The sequence below is a fragment of the Mus caroli genome, unplaced genomic scaffold (genome assembly GCF_978045245.1).
Source record: "Mus caroli unplaced genomic scaffold, Mus_caroli_1 scaffold_14, whole genome shotgun sequence".
Lineage (NCBI taxonomy): Eukaryota > Metazoa > Chordata > Mammalia > Rodentia > Muridae > Mus > Mus caroli.
In genome coordinates, this window is record NW_028227269.1 from 10,435,913 (window position 1) to 10,454,249 (window position 18,337).

General features: G+C 46.1%; 1 long non-coding RNA gene across 1 annotated transcript in view; it reads right to left on the reverse strand.

Annotated features, from left to right (window-relative positions):
* The window catches only part of LOC115032760 (uncharacterized), a 47,949-nt gene extending 37,920 nt beyond the window's left edge, over positions 1 to 10,029 (reverse strand). Inside the window, exons 1-2 of the long non-coding RNA XR_015045180.1 lie at positions 9,940 to 10,029; positions 5,921 to 6,010 (exon numbers count right to left, since the gene is read on the reverse strand). This is a non-coding gene — a long non-coding RNA (uncharacterized LOC115032760). The remainder of the gene's footprint in view (positions 1 to 5,920; positions 6,011 to 9,939) is intronic.
* Between the last annotated feature and the right edge of the window lie 8,308 nt (positions 10,030 to 18,337).

An 18,337-nucleotide genomic window follows, 5' to 3' on the forward strand; every position in this document is an offset into this window, starting at 1 on the left:
CAAGAACTATCTGAAATTCACAAACTTACCTTAAATGAGTCAGAAACTTCTATGCGTCAGACTGCTTATAAAGCCAAGCCTTTCTTTTCATAACTGATAGGGAAAAGTTCTGCCTTCTCTCAATTTATATGACTAGCGGTCTCCAACAGGGGAAGGGAGCAGAATTGAAGAAAACTTCAGGATTAGTAAGGATCTCAGAGGTCATCCTCAACCTCCCAACATGGAGGTAAAGTCTGCCTGGTGGGCGGGGTCCATACAGCCCTCAGCAGCTGCTGCTGGAGGAGTGTCTGAGTGACCATTCTGCAGCACTCGGTGAGTACAGAGGCTGAACTGGGAGCGCTTTTCCCCTGGAGAAACATAGACCAGAGCAAGAAGGTAAATTGTTCTCCGTCTTGAGCAGCTAAGGCCCAACATAGCACTTGTACCTAGGCCTCATGCTCTCAGTTTATTGTGCATTTACTGAAATTCCTACAAAGACATGAAAGAAAGGGTGGTAGAAGGAGTCTCCCCCAAGAACGCATGATCTAGTAGAAAAGACAAGACATAAATGATAATACCACGATAGTAGTACCCTGAGGAAGGTGGAGGTCAGTGTGTGAAGATGATACGGAGAGTTGGTGGAAAAAAAAAATCAAAGAAATCGTCAAATGTGAGGTGAACTTTAAACACCAAGGCAGCATTTGGGAGAACAGAGGGCATTCTGGGAACAGTAGGTAGTGTGGGCCAAGGGCTAGAAACCTGGATTTCATGAATGCTTGAATGAGAGCAAATGAAATAAGTGTGATGTGTATGTTTTAAGGTGAGTCAGGAAAGGCTAGGAGAAGATGCAATACAAACATTCTCAACATCCCAGTTGCTTAGAACATCAAGAATTAGGCTAAAAGTCCAGTGTGACTTTTCATATTTTCTTCACTCCAGGATTCTGGCTAATGGCTCAGCCACTATTAAGAACTTTGTATCCAATATAATATGTACTATCTATGTAGGGGTTATTCTCTAGATACTGTGACTAGTGGCTACCATGCTGGATAGCATGGATATTAGAGAATATTTCCAGCACTACATTAAGTATCATTGGCAAGCTTGGTCCAGAATAGTGGTCTATAAACTATAGCCTGTGAGCTCAATGTAATCTTTAAATAAAACTTTATTGCAATACAGCTGTGTGCATTGAATTGCACATTATCTTTGATTACTTTCACATGCCGAATGCAGAGTTTAGAAACTATAGCCAAGACCATATGGCCTGTAGCACTGAATATACTCACTGTAGAAGTTAGTGAAGATCAGATGGAGACCATACCCCAGTTGCTCAGAGGGGGAAACGTGTTCATCTCGGTCCTTGACCCCTTGACCACAGCTGCTACTTGTCTGGCTTAGCAGTAGGGAGTCGGGAAGTACAAATACTCACCTTTTTTTCAGAAGGAAAAGAAAGGGGAAGCCTTTGCCTTGAACGACAAGCACAGGGTTAGATGCCGCTCAGAAATATAAGCAGGGTCTAGAGGACCCAGAAGCTTGAATGTTCTCTTAAAAGAAGCGGAACATTACCAGGATGTGGGGAAGAAGACAGGAATAAGGTCCAAAAGTGCATTGTAAGGGGGCTGTTGGATGGACTGGGGTAACTACTCTAGAAGGAAGGAAGCCAGGAAAAATAGAGTAAAATAGAGAAAGAATCCATAAAGACTTTCTGAGAACTCTGGAATGCTTCCCAGGGTGACCTAGTCCAAAGGCAATGCAACAGTGCTCTTCCTGGGACCAGCTCATGTCCACAGAGCTGAATTAAAGGAGCAAACATCTCCATGAGCATTCCTTTCCCCAGTCCAAGACAGAGTGCTTAACTCTCCCAACATAGCCACGAACTAGGTACAACTGTGTGAGTGTGTATGCTCATGTGTGTGGGTGCACCTGCACTTTTGTGCACGTGCATGTGAAGACAAGAAGACAACCCTAGACACTGCCTCTCTTTACTTTTGAGACATGATCTCTCACAGACCTGGAAGTCACCAGCTAGGCTAGGCTGACTGACCAGCAAGTCTCTTGATCCTTCTGTTTGGGCTCACAGTGCTAGGATTACAACTATACACCACCACTCAATTCTTATATTAAAGATGGGTTTGGGGTGTTGAATTTAGGCCCTCAAGCTCCCAAGACAAGCTCTTTATTGTCTGAGCCATCTCCCCAGCCCACTATGAATACAATTTTATCCTCATTTGCCATATGAGGAAACAGGTTGAGCAGGATAAATCACTTGTCCAAGGTCACACACTGAGCAAGGGATAGCACAGAGATTCAAAGCCAATATTCTGCTTCTCCACAATCCTGTGCCCAGAGTAGAGAGTGCCCGGAGCATCCACCACTGTGCACCCTAGCTGGCCATCTTTCTACATCCTCCATCCAGCTCTCATGACTTTCTAGCAAACTGTCCAAATGGAAGGATTATGTGGACTGTTGCTTTTTATTCTCCAAACACATTAAGTGATTTTGTCTGGAAATGTTTTACAAGCCCCAATTACGCCTCCTACATTCCCTCCCCAGTTCGGCCCAGGTCCCCAGCCAGGACTGTAAAAGAGCTTTTTCTTCTCTGGAAAGCTCTTAACTCCCTGCCCCCAGAGAGGGCCAGTCCTCCCTTGTCTGGGAACAGCAAAGCTCCCGTCCTGGCTCACGGGGAGTTTTTAGACCGACCGTCATGTCTCAGTCGGGCCCCTGTTCTTTTCATAGGGCTCTTTAATTAGGTTCAGAAACATGTTTATGATCCTGAGAACCAGCCCGTGTTATATTAGGCAAGTTCAAAGCTTCATTTCTCCCAATAACTCTCAGAACATTTCAGTAAACTCGGATGCCTGGGACTCAGCCATTTCTGAACAAAATCAGACCACGAGCAAATAGTATCCTGGCCTGGGCAGCTTTGGGATGAAGGGTAGGCTTGGAACTTGTGCAGACCAGGGCTCCAGTTGGGCCCCACCCACTGCTGGCCCCATGACCTCCAGGCCATTAACTTCTCTCATCTTTAGAGCACAGAGTGAGAATAGTGGCTCTGATCATTATAAAGACTCAGTGATAGGTAAATTTAGTTCTCTTCCAATTATGAGCACAGGCGTGAGGAGAGAGCTGAAGTAGTTAAAGGCTTATTTAGCACACAAGCAGAAGAACCTGAGTTTTAATCCTCAGCACCTAGGGAAAAGGCAGGTGTAGTGGCACAGAGACAGACAGGTGGATGATCAGAGCTCTCTGGCCATCTATATTTCCCATTCCATTCAGTGAGAAACTGGGTCTCAAAATCCAGGTGAAGTGCAATAGAGGAAGGCATTCAACACTGACAGACTGGCCTCTTGCAGCTGCACATATATATGTGTGTACAAAAGGAGACATAAACACAGATACACACACAGACATACACAGACACACAAACATGCATGCATGTGCGCAGACACAGACAGACACAGACAGAGCCACAGAGAAAGAGACAAAGAGAAAAGGAGAGAAAGAATGCTTACACAACAATTCTAAGCACCACAAGATGCAGTGGTTTACATCTTGTAATCCTAATTGTTTAGAAGATAGAAGTAGGAGGATTAGGGGTTCTAGACCAACCTCAGCTATGTTGTGAGTTGAGCAGCCTGTGCTAAGTCAAAATCTATTTCAAAAACCAAATGAGCAAACAAAAAGTTCTGCACATTAATTTAATGTTAATCAATGAAGACATCTAACATTTGAACTCAGGAAAGTTGCCACTTAGCTAACATAGCGTGCCTTAGTTTCCAACTTCACGATAACCTACAGGTCTGTCTCCAACATATTGTTTTACACGAGGTATTTGCCATTGGTTTTGCATACTATGCTGAATATTTTGTTGTTATTGTTTCTTTGTGTGTGTGTGTGTACTGAAAGTAATGAAGCTGGGTCCTTGCGGCTGAGATCAATCAAGGATGACTTAGTACAGGTGTTTGTGTTAGTGGAGTTTGTCTGGTACAGGATTTACACACAGTGCCTATAAGCATGAATCTCAGCAACTCACACCACATTTCCCTGGCCCCAAGTGGCAGCAAAAAGAAAGAAAGCAGGTCACACTGCCTTCTGGGCCTGTCTCCATTTTGCAATAAGTATATTGCACCAGGGGAATTTCTTGGAGCTGCTTCTTGCAAGCTGCTCTTGCACAAAGGGTCTCTTGCTCTGTGTGTGTGTGTGTGTGTGTGTGTGTAAAATATCTTATTAGAATATGATTCATGTGTCAATTATGTTCAGTAGGTTTTAGCATATCTGTAAAGTCACACAAACCACTCTGGCAAATGCATGAAGTTGTATCTGTCGAGACATGATTCACACATCATTTGCTGCATCCAGTGAGTTTTGCTACAGCTGGAAACACACACAGCCCTCCCTGTAGTGAAACTTCCCACCTTGTCAGCCCCAAAGGGCCTGAATATTTACTAGAAGGCCTCTCTATCCCCACCCCCGGACAAGCACTCATCTACTTCTTGTCCTGAATTCTCCTTTTCTGAAATTTCCTATCAAGGGGATCCCTCACTCTGTGTTCTGGGAACCTGGCTTCTCTCACTTAGCAGAATGGCCCAGGGCTCACCCACTCTGCAGCCTATATCTGGGCCTGTGTACTTCCCATCTGTCCTTTTCTGGCCTCACCCTGCCTGCTTGGTGGCCACAGGCTCACCTCTCTTTGAGGCTTCCCTGGCATTAGGCCCACACCTCTGGAATGCTCCACACACTGAGCAGTTGCCTGCACAGGCAATCCCAGAGGTGCGCAACCCCCTCAGCCCACTCCCTCCCCGCCCCAGGAAACACATTTCTCAGCCCTTTCCACAATTTGAAAGGTTTTAAGACAAACTGACCTGCCGCTGACAGCACTAATTCCTTTCTTCCTCTCCAATGCTCCTGTCTCTTCTCTCTTCTCTCTCTCTCTCTCTCTCTCTCTCTCTCTCTCTCTCTCTCTCTCTCTCTCTCTCTCTCTCTCTCTCTCTCTCTCTCTCTTTCCCTAAAGGAATTTTCTTAGATGTGTGTATGGTTTTCCCTGCTTTTAGCTGTCACTTTGGTATGGGGATTGATGTTGAGTAGTACTTACACTCCAGCTCTGTTGCACCGACTTTATATATACAAGATCTCCCTCACTTTCCACGGGGTGGTCATTATTACGTCCATACTGTAATAATGACCCTGAGACTCAGGGAAGGCTGGGAGTCACCCCAGGCCTCTCCCAGGAAACAGAGAACTTGAACCCTTGTCTTTTTGACTTGTTCTGCTGACCCAGAGACCAAAATCAGAGAACACCTGGTAGTAGTGCTAACAATTTCTTCCAGAGCCTTCTCTGACTTGCAGCTGCATCGCAGGAGTCTGTAGCCTGCAGCAGGCTCAGTCATGTCTAAGGCTCTGGGAAATGTGACTGGTTAAAGGCCTGTTATCTATCATCTCATGAACTCCTCAGACTCTGTAGCTCTAGCAGAGCTTACACAGAATACTGACTTAGCAAAAAAATATTGACTAAGGCAAGAATCTAGGAAACTGTGTCATAATCCATGCCAGGTTGCTTTGGAATGAAGGAAGCAACTGAGGCTTAGGGTTGCTAAGCAGCCAAATCTCACACAAGCAGCAAGAGAAAGAGCTGGTATAATTCAAGCATCAAGACCAGATGGCATGGGGGTCTTGTAGGACCCCAGAATTCAATCAGTGCTAAGTGCCTCCCAGTTAGTGACTCTTTCAGAACTGAAGGTTGAGGCCTGGGGTGATGGCTCACATCATCCCAGAACTGAGGAAGCAGAAGCAGGTGGATCTCTATGTGTTCCAGGGCAGCCTGGTCTACACACCAAGTTCCAGGAGAGAGGGAGAGAGGGAGAGAGGGAGAGAGAGAGAGAGACTCAAGACTGACCAAGGACAGCATAACATCATATGTTTACATGATTGTTAACCGTACCTGTGTCTTTTCACTTCCTGTCCACAACTCTTGGCAGACAATTCCTGACTTTCCTCCCTCAGGAACTTCCGGTTGCAGAGCCAGGGGTTCCTGCGGGGTTAGGGAGGAAGTTTAGGACTCAGGGGACTGCCCCAGTCCATCCTTGAGTTAAACTCTTCCTTTCCAGTGGAAACTGGAAATCCCCACTTCCTGCTCTGTCCCTTGGCAAACTCCCCCGCAGGGCCTTCCAGGCCACACTTCCGACTGCTCCTGAGAGGTCCTGGCTCACTCAGCTCCTCTCCTGGCTCCATGGCCCTTCCTTATGAAGATGAGAGCTAGGGCAAGGACCAGCTGGGTTGGGCTTCGGTACCCACTCTGTCACTTGAGTTCTTACTTACAAAAGACAAGCTGTCTAACATTTCCAAAGAAGACATAGGAATAGCCAACAGGTACTCGAAAAGAGGCTTAGTATCCCTGGGTGCCAGGGAAGTAAATATCCAACCCCCAATGAGAGATCAACTCACACTTATTAGGTTGGCTATTATTTTAATAGATTAAAAAACCAAACAAACACGTGTTGGAGATGTGGTGGTACTGAAATTCTTGTGCACACTTGCTAGGAATGCAAATGGCATAGCAGCTGTGGGGAACAGTGTAGATGCTACTTACAAATTAATCCCACCTCTTGGTCTCTATCCAAAATAATTGAAATCAGAATCCCAAAGAGATATATGCACTCCTATGTTCATTGAGATACTGTTTATAATAGCACAAATGTGGAAACAACCTAAATTTTCATTACTGAGTGAATGATTAGAGAAAATGTAGTGTGTGTGTGTGTGTGTGTGTGTGTGTGTATGGAGATTCTTCAGCCATAAAAATAGAGGAAATCCTGAAAAACTCAAAGACATGGTTGAACCAGGAAGATATTATATTAACTGAGATAAGCCATCCAGCGAAGGGCAAACTGTGGATTGCCACATCTGGGAGGGATCTGAAACATTTGTACAAGCTGGAAATGTAGATAGAGGGCTTGCCCAGCATAGTCAAAGCCCTGGGTTTGATCCACAACACTGCAATAAATTAGGCATGGAAACATACACCTGTTATTCCAGAACCTGGGAAGTAGAGGCAGGCGGATCAGAAGTTCAAAGTCATCCTTGGCCAAGTATCCAGTTTGAGGCTAGCTTGGGCAAAAAAAAAAAAAAAAAAAAAAAAAAAAAAAAAAAGTAGCATGCTTACGTACAAATGGTGTGATGGTGGCTTTCCTGGACAGAGGGTCAGAGAAAAAGGAAGTGATTAATGGTCTGACCTTCCAAACATGCTGCCTAAATAACATGTGTAGATCCACTGTATAACATGCATTTATATTTAACAATACAGGATTGAACACCGAAAGTGATGGAGAGTTTTGCTTTTGGCTTTTTGAGACAGGGTCACTCTGTAGCTGAGGCTGGCCTGGATTTGCTATGTCCTTAAACTCAAAATCCTCCTGCCTTGGGTTTTTGAGTCTTGGGATTACAGGTGTCCATTAGCGTGTCAACTTCTAAAATTTGTTTCTGTGGTGCATTTGTGGTAAGTGTTCTTATAACATAAGAACAACCCAAAAGGTTTGAAGGACCATGAGTGAAGTTCAGCATGTTTTGAATGTCTCTGTTGCAGTGACTGGACCGTGGTATCATGGGTCCTTGCTCCATCCAAACTTATTTTCTGTTAAATATCTATAGTGCGATTTATGTTAATGATACCACACTCTAAGCTAGTTCTACAACTGGCCTGTCAAAAGTATACAAATGGGACTGGAGAGAGAGTTCATTCAATAAACTGTTTGCCTTGAAAACATGGGGACCTGAGTTCAAGTCTCCAGTTTGATCCCCCAGTGCCCGCATTAAATGATAGGTGTGGTGGTTTGTCCCTGCAGTCACCTGGGAAGCAGAGACAAGTGAATCCCTGAAGCTTGCTGCTCATCCAGTCTATACTACTCAATGGCCAATAAGAGACTGTCTCAAAAAGAGGTGTGGTGGGGGAGCGTTGAGGTGGTACAGTGGGCAAAGGTGCTTGCCTCCAAGCCTGATGACATGAGTTCAATTCCCAGTCCCTACATGGTAGAAAGAGGGCCAACTCCTATAAGTAGTTGTCCCCTGACTTCCCCACATACCTGTATGCATATACACACACAAATAAATAATCACAATTTCCTTTGAAATTGATGAAAAAAGCAGACAGTGTATCTGAGGATGTTTGTGGTTGTTCTGTGGCTTCTACTGATTCCACAGGCACCCATGCCCATATACACACATATACACAAAGACCACACACACACACACACACACACACAGAGTACATAAATAATGGCATAGGCAGCCCAGTCCCTTTACCTTCCCTGTAGACATCTTTCCACCTCTCCCCCTCTGTCCCTCCCAATCTAGCTGTGTTACTTCAGAGTCCTTAGAATACCAGCTGACTCAGTCTCCTCCAGATCCTGAGGCTTTTCTAACCTAAGGATATATTTCTTTACATATATATGGTTATCTATTATATATATGGATATATGTCATAGCAGCTGATATCCTTGAGAGCTCACGTTTTGCCTAGAGGCTTTGTTCCATTTGATGCCCCCTGTGGACTCTCGTGGATTTAAGACATCAGTGTTTACTGAGTGAATAGATAAATAAGCATAGACACCTTCAAGCTCAAGGGATGCTGATGCTCTGGGTGCTGACTGAGGAGAGTGGGCACCTTTGTTCTGTCTCCTTTGCCCCTTTCCCCTCCCCCATACTACCCCCATCTCCCTTTCCATGTTTTCATTTTTACTCCCAACTGTGTCCTAAAGGGTAGGGCAGATCATCTGACACCCCCCCACACACACACACACAACATAGCAGACAGCACAGTCCTCCTGTGCCTAGGTAGGTCTGCAGCCCAGCACTGCTCAGAAGACCTCCTCACTGCCTCTAACTTCTTAAGCGTCCACATGATGCTTCTAATGCTGCTTGGACAGAATAAAAACACTCTCTCTCTCTCTCTCTCTCTCTCTCTCTCTCTCTCTCTCTCTCTCTCTCTCTCTCTCTCTGTTCCCCCCCCCCTCTCCTTCTGGATTGGAATTTGCTCCCACCCTGATTAGAGTCTAGTAAAATGAACCCTGAGCAGGCCTGCTTCTCTCAGCAAGCCAAGCTAACCCAAGGACAGTCATTAACTTGTTTTTCTAAGTAATCCTCTGCTGAAAGCTGTGAGCAGCCTGTGCTGGACAAAAGCAGGGCTTTCCAGCACACACGCGCACACACACACACACACACACACACACACACACACGAATACCCTAGACTTGCCGGCTCGAATAAAGACAGACAGTTTCTATGGAGGAGGAGGGCCGCTGAAGAGCCTCTGTGGCTGGCTGGCTGGCTGCAGACCGCACAGGAGAAGCAGTGCAGAGCAAGCCTCACTCAGCCAGCTGTGTCAGCTTCTGTCACGTGTGGAGACGATTGCATCTGCCCACCACTCACTAATGTTCCCATCTTTGTGGTCAACAGAAGAGACTGCCCTACTTACCACATCAGATTGACAATGGAAGTGGCCCTTGGGTTTTGGAAGCACACATGTTATTATATGTCCTGTACCAGATAAGATCCCCAACAGCAGAGCCGCTCCTGTGGGGCCCCTCCTACTTATCTCTTTCCTCCCAGTTCTCCATCCATGTCTTCTTATCATCCCTCAGTCCTCTTAGGTTCCTAACTGCCAAGTTTGTGTTTGTGTAGTCTATTCCTTATGCACAGGGTGGCCTTCTCCATCTTTTCCTACAAGGAATTCACACTAGCTTTCAAAGCAGCTCACATATGCCAGCCAGGACACACTGTTTCCCAGCAGGTGGCTATCTGGGCAGATATTCAGTGGCAGAGCCCTTGCCTAGCACACCCCAAATCCTGAGTGGGTCTCCTCTCCAGTATCCAAAAGCCAAACACCCACCTCCACCTCAGCATTTAGCATGCTGTGGGGTCTCTAGGTTGTCTTGTGAGACATGACACAAGGCTACACACCCTCACCCGAGATCATCTGAAAGCTGACCCGAAGACCCTTAATGATTCCAAAGAGTGGTCTTCTCTTACTCCGGAAGTGGTCAGATCTTGGCAACAGCAAACTTCCTGGGGGGAAAGAGTCTTTCTTAGCACCTGTCTTTGGCAGTTTGTTTGTTTGTTTTCTTTCTAAGAATATATTGTGTGCCCTTTCTAGTCTGCTATACCCACAAATTCATCTCTTCTCTCCAACTTCAAGGGTCCCAGCGTGCAGTCGTTGATAGACAAATACACGCACAGCTGCTGCCTCAGAGACCTGAAGCCTGGAAGCCTTCACCACTGGCCTATTTCTCCCCTTAAAATGTCTGAAAAGGCTTCCAGAAGGAGGCAGCGGCTGGTCCAGCCTAATGAAGATTGGAGGTTTTTTCGGGAGTGGGAGTAAGTTCAGACCATGACCACCAAGCTTTTATATCCTCTCTCTTAACCAGTAAAGTACCTCCTGGAAACTATGACGGGCCTTGGCAGACCTGTGGGTCTTTTGCAGGCAAAGACATGTTCCTAACAGGCTTGGAATCTGAGCCCTCCACCCCCAAAAGTAACAAACATAAAATTAGGTACAATTTTTTTCCTTCTGCCTACCATATGGCCAGCACTATTCAGAGGTTGATATGGACATTTTAACCAAATAATTACTGTGACTTCTCAATCCTCCCCACCCCGTGTCTGAGTGAAGCAAGTGGCACTTCCTTTAGCTACGCTGTAAATAAACAACACACAGTGGGTGCCTGGTCCGGGAAACAACAATGTCACCAGGAAAATCATTCACCTAGACAAGCACCTGCTGCTAGAAGCACTTTGCTGTGGCGTCCATTATCACCAGCCCAAGCGTGACAACAGCCAACCAGCCCTGACCCAGGAAATGCAAGCTGAGGGGCACACAGGAAAGTTTCCCATGCCTATCTTGCATTCTCCAGGGGCTGAAACTGCTCAGGGATGGATTTGGCTTCCTCTGCTGCTCTCTGGGAAGAACACAGCATGGCTTTCTCCCCAAAGCCCCCAGAGAATGGACAGGCAGAAGTCCATCCACTGTACTAAGCCACATGTTTTTGGGAGCACACAACATTGTAAGGGATCCTTTGTGTGTCTTGCTCATTGCAGCATTCAGCCACCCAATCAGTATTTGCTGAATGAATGAATGAATGAATGAATGCAGTTAAGTATCTTGACTACAAACAGCCAGCTAGCAGAGTCAGCTTATCTGCTGAGGAATGCCAAGAGCAGCCCCAAGCAGTACTGCATAGATGCATTTGATAGGTCAGAGCCGGAAGAGCAGAGCTTGAATCTCTTACCTTTGGGACAAGTGTCTGGAGTCTAGGGACAAAGCTATTAACCAACAAGTTCATGACAACCCCAGCTTAGCTCTGCCTCCGCCATGCCTGGCATTGGCAGATTCTGTAGGAGTCTCATTTTACCCACTTGTGGTTCACAGTGCTTGCCCCTCCCCACAGTGAGAGGCAAATAAGACAAAGCATGCCAATGTGCTTCAGATACAGCAAAGGTGAACTGAATAACAGTCATCCCATCCTCCCTGAGGCTTGCTCTTCTCGTGCCTATACTCATTGGACTGTATATACTTCGGCTTTCCAATGAGTTGCGGATTCATTCACTTCCCAGTCTATTCAAACGCTCTCACCTTCACCCAGGAATTGTTGGTGCCCAGTATGCACAACTATAAACAGAGTTCTACAATAGGGACCTCTGGAGAAGGCATGGGTTTGCTATGAAAGGTTGGGAGGGCAAAAAGACCCTGAAGTTTTGCCTGCACAGATGAGGGGAGATATGAGTTTACAGAGAACCGGGCTGATGAGATCTCTGTGGGTTCCCACATGCTTCCTGTATAATCATCTAACAGAAGACAGAGGAGGAAGGATCACATCACTGTACCAGGAAACCAGATTTAGGTTCTGTAAAGAATACTTCCTCCTCTAAACTTGGAACTTGGCCCTTGGTCCCTTTCTGAGCAGGGTTGAAGAGAGGGGTCAAAGGAAGTTGCTTTCTGAGCCCTGCTTATCCCCGAGGGTCCTCTTGCTAATTCCCAGGGCGCATGAGCACAGAGGGCCACCCAACCTAAGACAAGGACACCCTCAAGACCTTTCTTTGGTACAAAACCTAGGTGTCATCTCTTATGGGCTGGCAGGTGTCTGTCTACTGCACCACAACATATTATCATAACCACAGGACTTCCAGAATGCCAGTGGAAGAAATTACAGCCTTTCCTAAAACATCAACACATCATAGCTAGAGAAATGCTTCCATTGGCCTATGGGCAGGATGCTCGGGAGTTGAATCGAGCACGGGAGGCTCTATTTACTGTATCTTTGCTTATACCTCAGTGTAACTGTAAGCCGCCGGCGACTTACATGAACCGGGTACTCCTGAAAGGCAGGCTGGGGCTGAAAGAGACTAGACGGTGAGAAACGAATGAGGCCAAGACAAATTTTTCTCTGATCAAGGCCCCAAAGTTTACTGAGAGTCTGTGCTTATAAAGGGGGGAGGCCCATCCCCTGCCAATCAATTCTTGGTGCCTGGAGCCAAGGCACCGGCAACGTGCAGGATAGGATGTGTCTCTGGAATGTCTCAAGGGTCTCTCAGCAGGTAGCAGAGAAGAGCAGGGGTAGTTGACATAACAATATAGCCATCTAAGTCGGAAAGCTACACCCCAGGTGATCTCATATTCAGTGGGGGGCAAAGTCTGAATCAGCCTGCTTCAGGCTGAGGGAGGCTACACCTCAGTTCACTTTGAAGCTTCAGCTGTGGGAATCCCAGGCCCCTACTCTGGCTCCTCATATACCAAGAAGACACTTGGTGCTTGGCATATGTCTCTGCATGAGTTCTGTGACTATCTATCTACCTCTATATCATCCTGGGAGGTGCCCTACCAACCTGGGCCAGTTCCCCTCTGTCAGGTGCAAACCTTAACTCCGAGTGGGGGGTGGTTGTAACCTCCCTCAGGCCTTGCCCACACTCCCCCAGGGCTGGCACAACATCAAGGTTAGTTAAAAGGGGCCTCCAAAGCTCTTGCATGTGGCCCAGGGTCCAAGCGACTCATTAGGCGGTGGCGGCTCTCACACACAGCCTTTAATGTGGAGCGATGGTATTTTTCAGGATTCTTTTCAGAAGGAAAAAGTTAATAACATGAAGGCTTTATTAGCTCTCTCTTCCCCCCTCCGAGACGTGCCCTTTGGTAGTGCAATGCCGGGGCTAGTTAAGGCCAAGGCCCGGGGATTTCCTCCTCTCTGGGAAAGACTGTAATTATACACACACAGGGGCCAAGGCAGTGAAGTGGTAACACACCAAGGTCTTAACCTCAGAGGCGGAAGGGGAGCTAGGTGTGAGCCGTCGTGGCCGGGTCTAAAAAGCAGAACCATATGGGAAATGCATTACCTGCTCTACAAAGGCGGCCTTGCTAATAAACGTATTTACTGGGTTAAATAAATACGCGCAGGGTTGTTAAAAGCCTGGCCCTGTGACTTCAAGTCACCAACATTTTTCACTTGTCAGAAAGAGCCTTTTGGAAGCTTTCAAGCGGCCTGCCTTCCTGCCCATGTTTATGCATTCACTGTGCCCCTGCCCATAGAGAAAGAAAGGGTCTTTGTCTAATACTGTGGAGACCCTACAGGTAGTCAAGGGCATACACAGGCTGTGTGTTCCCGGCCTTGGGAGTGCAGGTTGCTGCTCAGAACTGGTATGAGGAAACACTTCTCCTTACTGCTCTGTGCCCAAGCAGAGGAAGAGTTCTGCTCGCATTGCATCATAGAATCTTCTTGACTCTAATTCCTTGTGTATTTTTGTTGTCAAGTATGTGAAATATGGTGAAAATCACCATTTCACCCATGTACAGTTCAGTGTATCTGTACACTTGTGCTCACTGACCTCTACTTCAGCACAGTTCCATGACCCCCTGGAAACACACTCCTCCATGAAGCTGAAGGTCTCAGTTCCTCTCCCCTCCCAGCCACTCCTCCACCACCACCTCTCACCAGCCTCCTCTTCTGTGGGTCCAATTATTCCAGACACATGGGATCTTTTGGGCCTTCAATATTCACTAAGCAGTTTTCATTTCATTCATGTCATGGTTATGTCCATATTTCCTGAACTCTTTGTCACAGCTGAGTAGTATTCCATTATAAGATTAGATCATATTTTGTTATATATTCTTCAACTTGTTGGGTATCTGGATTGTCTCCTCTTTTGGTTACTACAAACAGTGCTACTGTGAACATTCTTCTTCAGTGGTGTTTTTGAACACCTGTTTGGGGCTGGGGGAGGAATTTAATTAGGAGTGAAAATTCTGAGTCACAGGCAATTTCTATTTAAAAAATAATGGTGCCCAACCTATGTCCTATTGCAGTTGGTAGAAAATCAAGGAATGGGAATACCTTTTTTCCCCTTATAAAACTCTAATTCTCATAGTTCTGTTGCAATGTTGAAAATATTCTCTTCCTCTTGCAGACAAATATGAAGACCAAGGGAAGCTTGGTTTTCCAAATATGGAAGCCTGGGATTTGAAAGCTGATCCTTCAGACTATGAAATGTGCAGTCTATCTTTTTGCCGTCACCCCACTAGGTGGACATTATACAGGAAGTGGTGTGCACTTCCAGAGATTCCAGAAGCTCGGAAAGCTTTCTCAGGAAAGTCTTAAGTGGCCTTCTCTAAATGACCTGACACAGCACATGAGCTCCGGGGCCCCTAAAACACAGGGTTTCTCACCTCACACCCTCAAGACACCAACAGGCACTGGGGTAAGTGTGGAGGGGGACAACTCATTTCTTCTCAGCCAGAAGGGTTTATCTCTCTTCAACATTACCATAGTGTTTGCTGGTTCTTAAAAACAGTGTGTGTTGCCCGTTGCAATGGTGCTCTCTCTCTCTCTCTCTCTCTCTCTCTCTCTCTCTCTCTCTCTCTCTCTGTGTGTGTGTGTGTGTGTGTGTGTATGTGTCTTTTCATGAGCAGAGCACCCCAAGAATTGACGATAAGGAAAACAGCTGCCCCTTCATTTCCTACTCTGCCCTTTATTCTCTACCATGAAAGTCTTATTGTTTGTTTTCTGGGTCATTCCTCTCTGTATAGTCCAACCTAATTTTTTGTTTTCTCTTTAATCCTTCAATTTCTTGTATGTCAGACATCACACACACACACACACACACACACACACACACACACACACACACACCTGGCTATACCGCTGGCTACTATATGTCATTTCAGCCACCAGTCATTTCTTCTGCACTGTAAAATATAGACCAGGTAGTATAAAAAGCCTCTGATACCAATAAAGGTGAGCTTAAGACTCAAGTGCAAGTTCTTCATCACTGTGTTCAAGCAACACAGAGATACTCTCTAAGCCTGTAATTACAGGTAAGTTACAGTAAGGCTGTGGTGTGTGTGTGTGTGTTTTACACAGGTGAGAGCTCAGGTAGGTAGGAAATGTGCCTGAGAATGTACATGTGTGTACATGTGTGGAGGTCATAGGTTGACATCTGGTGGCTTCTTCAACTCTCTAAACCTTCTATGTACTGAGACAGGGTCTCTCTCACTTTGACCTAGATTCTGCATTCCAGGTGCTAAGACTATAGGCAGGCTGCCATGCCCACCTGGCATTTTATGTGGGTGCTGAGGACCAAACTCTGGTCCTCATGCTTGCATAGCAAACACTTGACATGCCGAGTCACCTCTCCAACTTCCTGTGATGATGTTTAATGAAGTAATATCCACCCTAGTCTTTGGCTTGGGACACGTCAGCAACCTTGCTTTACTCCCTCATTGGTGGAGACCTTTGGAGGGGCCGATGAAGAAAGAATCAGTGTGCTTCAAATGAAATCGTTCTATGAACTGTGGGACATGGCTCTCCTCTATGTACATCACAGAAATAATTTATTTCGATATTAGAATTCTGAAGCAGTGGCACACACTTTTAATCCCAGCATTCTGGAGGCAGAAGGCAGGCAGATCTCTGAGTTCAAGATCAGTCTGATTTACAGAGCAAGTCCCAGGAGAGCCAGGGTTATACAGAGAAACCCTAGCATGAAAAAACAAAACACACAAAGATATTAGAATTCCATTATGACAATTCTATTGCAGTTCAAATTCTATTGAAAACAGTTGAAGGTTTAGTCAAGCTGTGTAGAGTGAGGACCACAGAATCCAGTGAGCCTCCTCCTAGTCACCAGGCTCATGGAGGTGGGAAAGGAATGTTTAACAGTCCAGGCCGTTTGGGATAGAAGCGACCTTCTGGCTTGTATCTGCTCTTCTTCCATTCTTGGTGTATAAAACTATTGAGTTTTCTGAGGTCAGTGGCTCCCTTTGGGAACAGGAAAGGGAGGGGGAGCAGAAAAAGTGTCTTCAGATAATGAGCAGAAGTTTGCCATCAACTTGATGCATGTCAGATTCTCAAAAGATGAGTTATGTGTAGCAAACTCGCTTTCTTTCAAGTCTTGTTTATGGTTGGTTAAATAAGCAACGGGGCGATCTGTCACTTCGGCTCTCAGCTAGTGAGCACAGAGAGCAACAAGCTAATCTGATGTGAAATGATTTGGACAGTAAATAAATAAATCCCACCTTGATAAGCGGGACTCCTCGGGAGCTCTCCCACGGGTCCTAAACATTGTGATTAAGAGTTGATGAGGGCTTCCCAGGGAGAGGCCAGAGACATCTTCCCTGGAGGTCCCTGGGAGCAGAGCCGCATTCCATCTGTTGGGGGGGGGGTAGTTTAGGTAGAAAGAGGGCAAGTGGGTGAAGGGGTGAACTAGGTGACCTTTCTCAGTCTCATCCACCAAAAGGGCTCCAAAACTTATCTCGAGGCAACTGACAGATTTGGAACATGCACCCAGTACAGGATTCACACTGAATTTCAGCTCAGTCTCCAGGGAGGACTAGAGGCACACATGAAAGGGGAAAGGGAGGGTGCAAGGGGTGAGGGTTGCCTAAGCAATCTTCATAAATCTCCTAAAGATGCAGCTACTCTCTGAAAGGCAGCTCAGCTGAACAGGATGTCTAAGCCCACAGTCGCCATACTGCTGGAAAAGGGCTGTTGTTCCAACTTACATACGTGTGTGTTCTTATGGAAAGTTTGCTTTTGGTTTTGGTTTTGTTGTTGTTGTTGGTTTGTTTGGTTATTTTACCTTTAGCATCGTTTTTCTTTTTTTTTTTTTCTTTTTTCTCTTCTTTTTTTTTTGGGGGGGGGGTGTTGAGACAGGGTTTCTCTGTGTAGCCCTGGCTGTCCTGGAACTCACTCTGTAGACAAGGCTGGCCTCAAACTCAAAAATCTGCCTGCCTCTGCCTCCCAAGTGTTGGGATTAAAGGCCTGTGCCACCATCACCCAGCTCAGCATCTTTTTTCAGTGTGAGGTGGAAATATTAATTTATGTGCACCATTTTCTAGTTGTATCCATTTGACTTGTTAACCATTAACTCTCCCACAAAACAACAAAAACAAAAATTTAAAAATTAAAAAAAAAAAAAAAAAAACCATTGCTCAAGTTACTTCTTGCTTCAGGAGACTCTCCAGGCAAGAGCTTCCCCAGGTTAAGACTTTCAGTCTCTTCAGTGTAGCTTTCGCTTCAAAACTGGGCGCTTCCTCCTAGGTACAGTACTTACAGCTGCATGCTGGACTCTGGATTTGAGTCTTGAGTCTCCCACCTTCCTATGGTTGATTAGGTTAGTGACCTGTCTGTGCCTCAGTTTCCCCATCTATGCAGTAGATGTCAATGATGTCTAACTGAGAAGGTTTTCCTGGAGCACCAAGGGGTCAGATGATCACTGTTGAGAATTCCCACAAAGCTTATTTTAAGAAACAATGAGAATTTCAGCCACCTCCCACAAAGAGGAGCCCTGCAGAGCTGACTCAGTGTTACCCACTCTTGCTGCTCTTCCAACAAATAAACCCCATGGAGCCGATGAGCTAATGCTATCCACTCTTAGCTGCTGCACTTCTTTTCTGTTTGGATTCTGCTTCTTTTCTTTTCTTTCTCTCTTTTCTTTCTTTCTCTCTTTTCTTTCTTTCTCTCTTTTTTTCTTTCTGTTTTTGGTTTGGTATGGTATGTTTTGTTTGTTTGTTTGTTTGTTTGTTTGTTTTTGACAGGGCTTCTTTTTGCAGTCCTGGCTGTTGTGGAACAAGTTCTGTAGACCAGGCTGGCCTCCAACTGAGAGATCTGCCTGCCTCTGCCTCTGCCTCTGCCTCTGCCTCTGCCTCTGCCTCTGCCTCTGCCTCTGCCTCTGCCTCTGCCTCTGCCTCTGCCTCTGCCTCTGCCTCTGCCTCTGCCTCTGCCTCTGACTCCCTCTGCCTCTGACTCCCTCTGCCTCTGCCTCTGCCTCTGCCTCTGCCTCTGCCTCTGCCTCTGCCTCTGCCTCTGCCTCTGCCTCTGCCTCT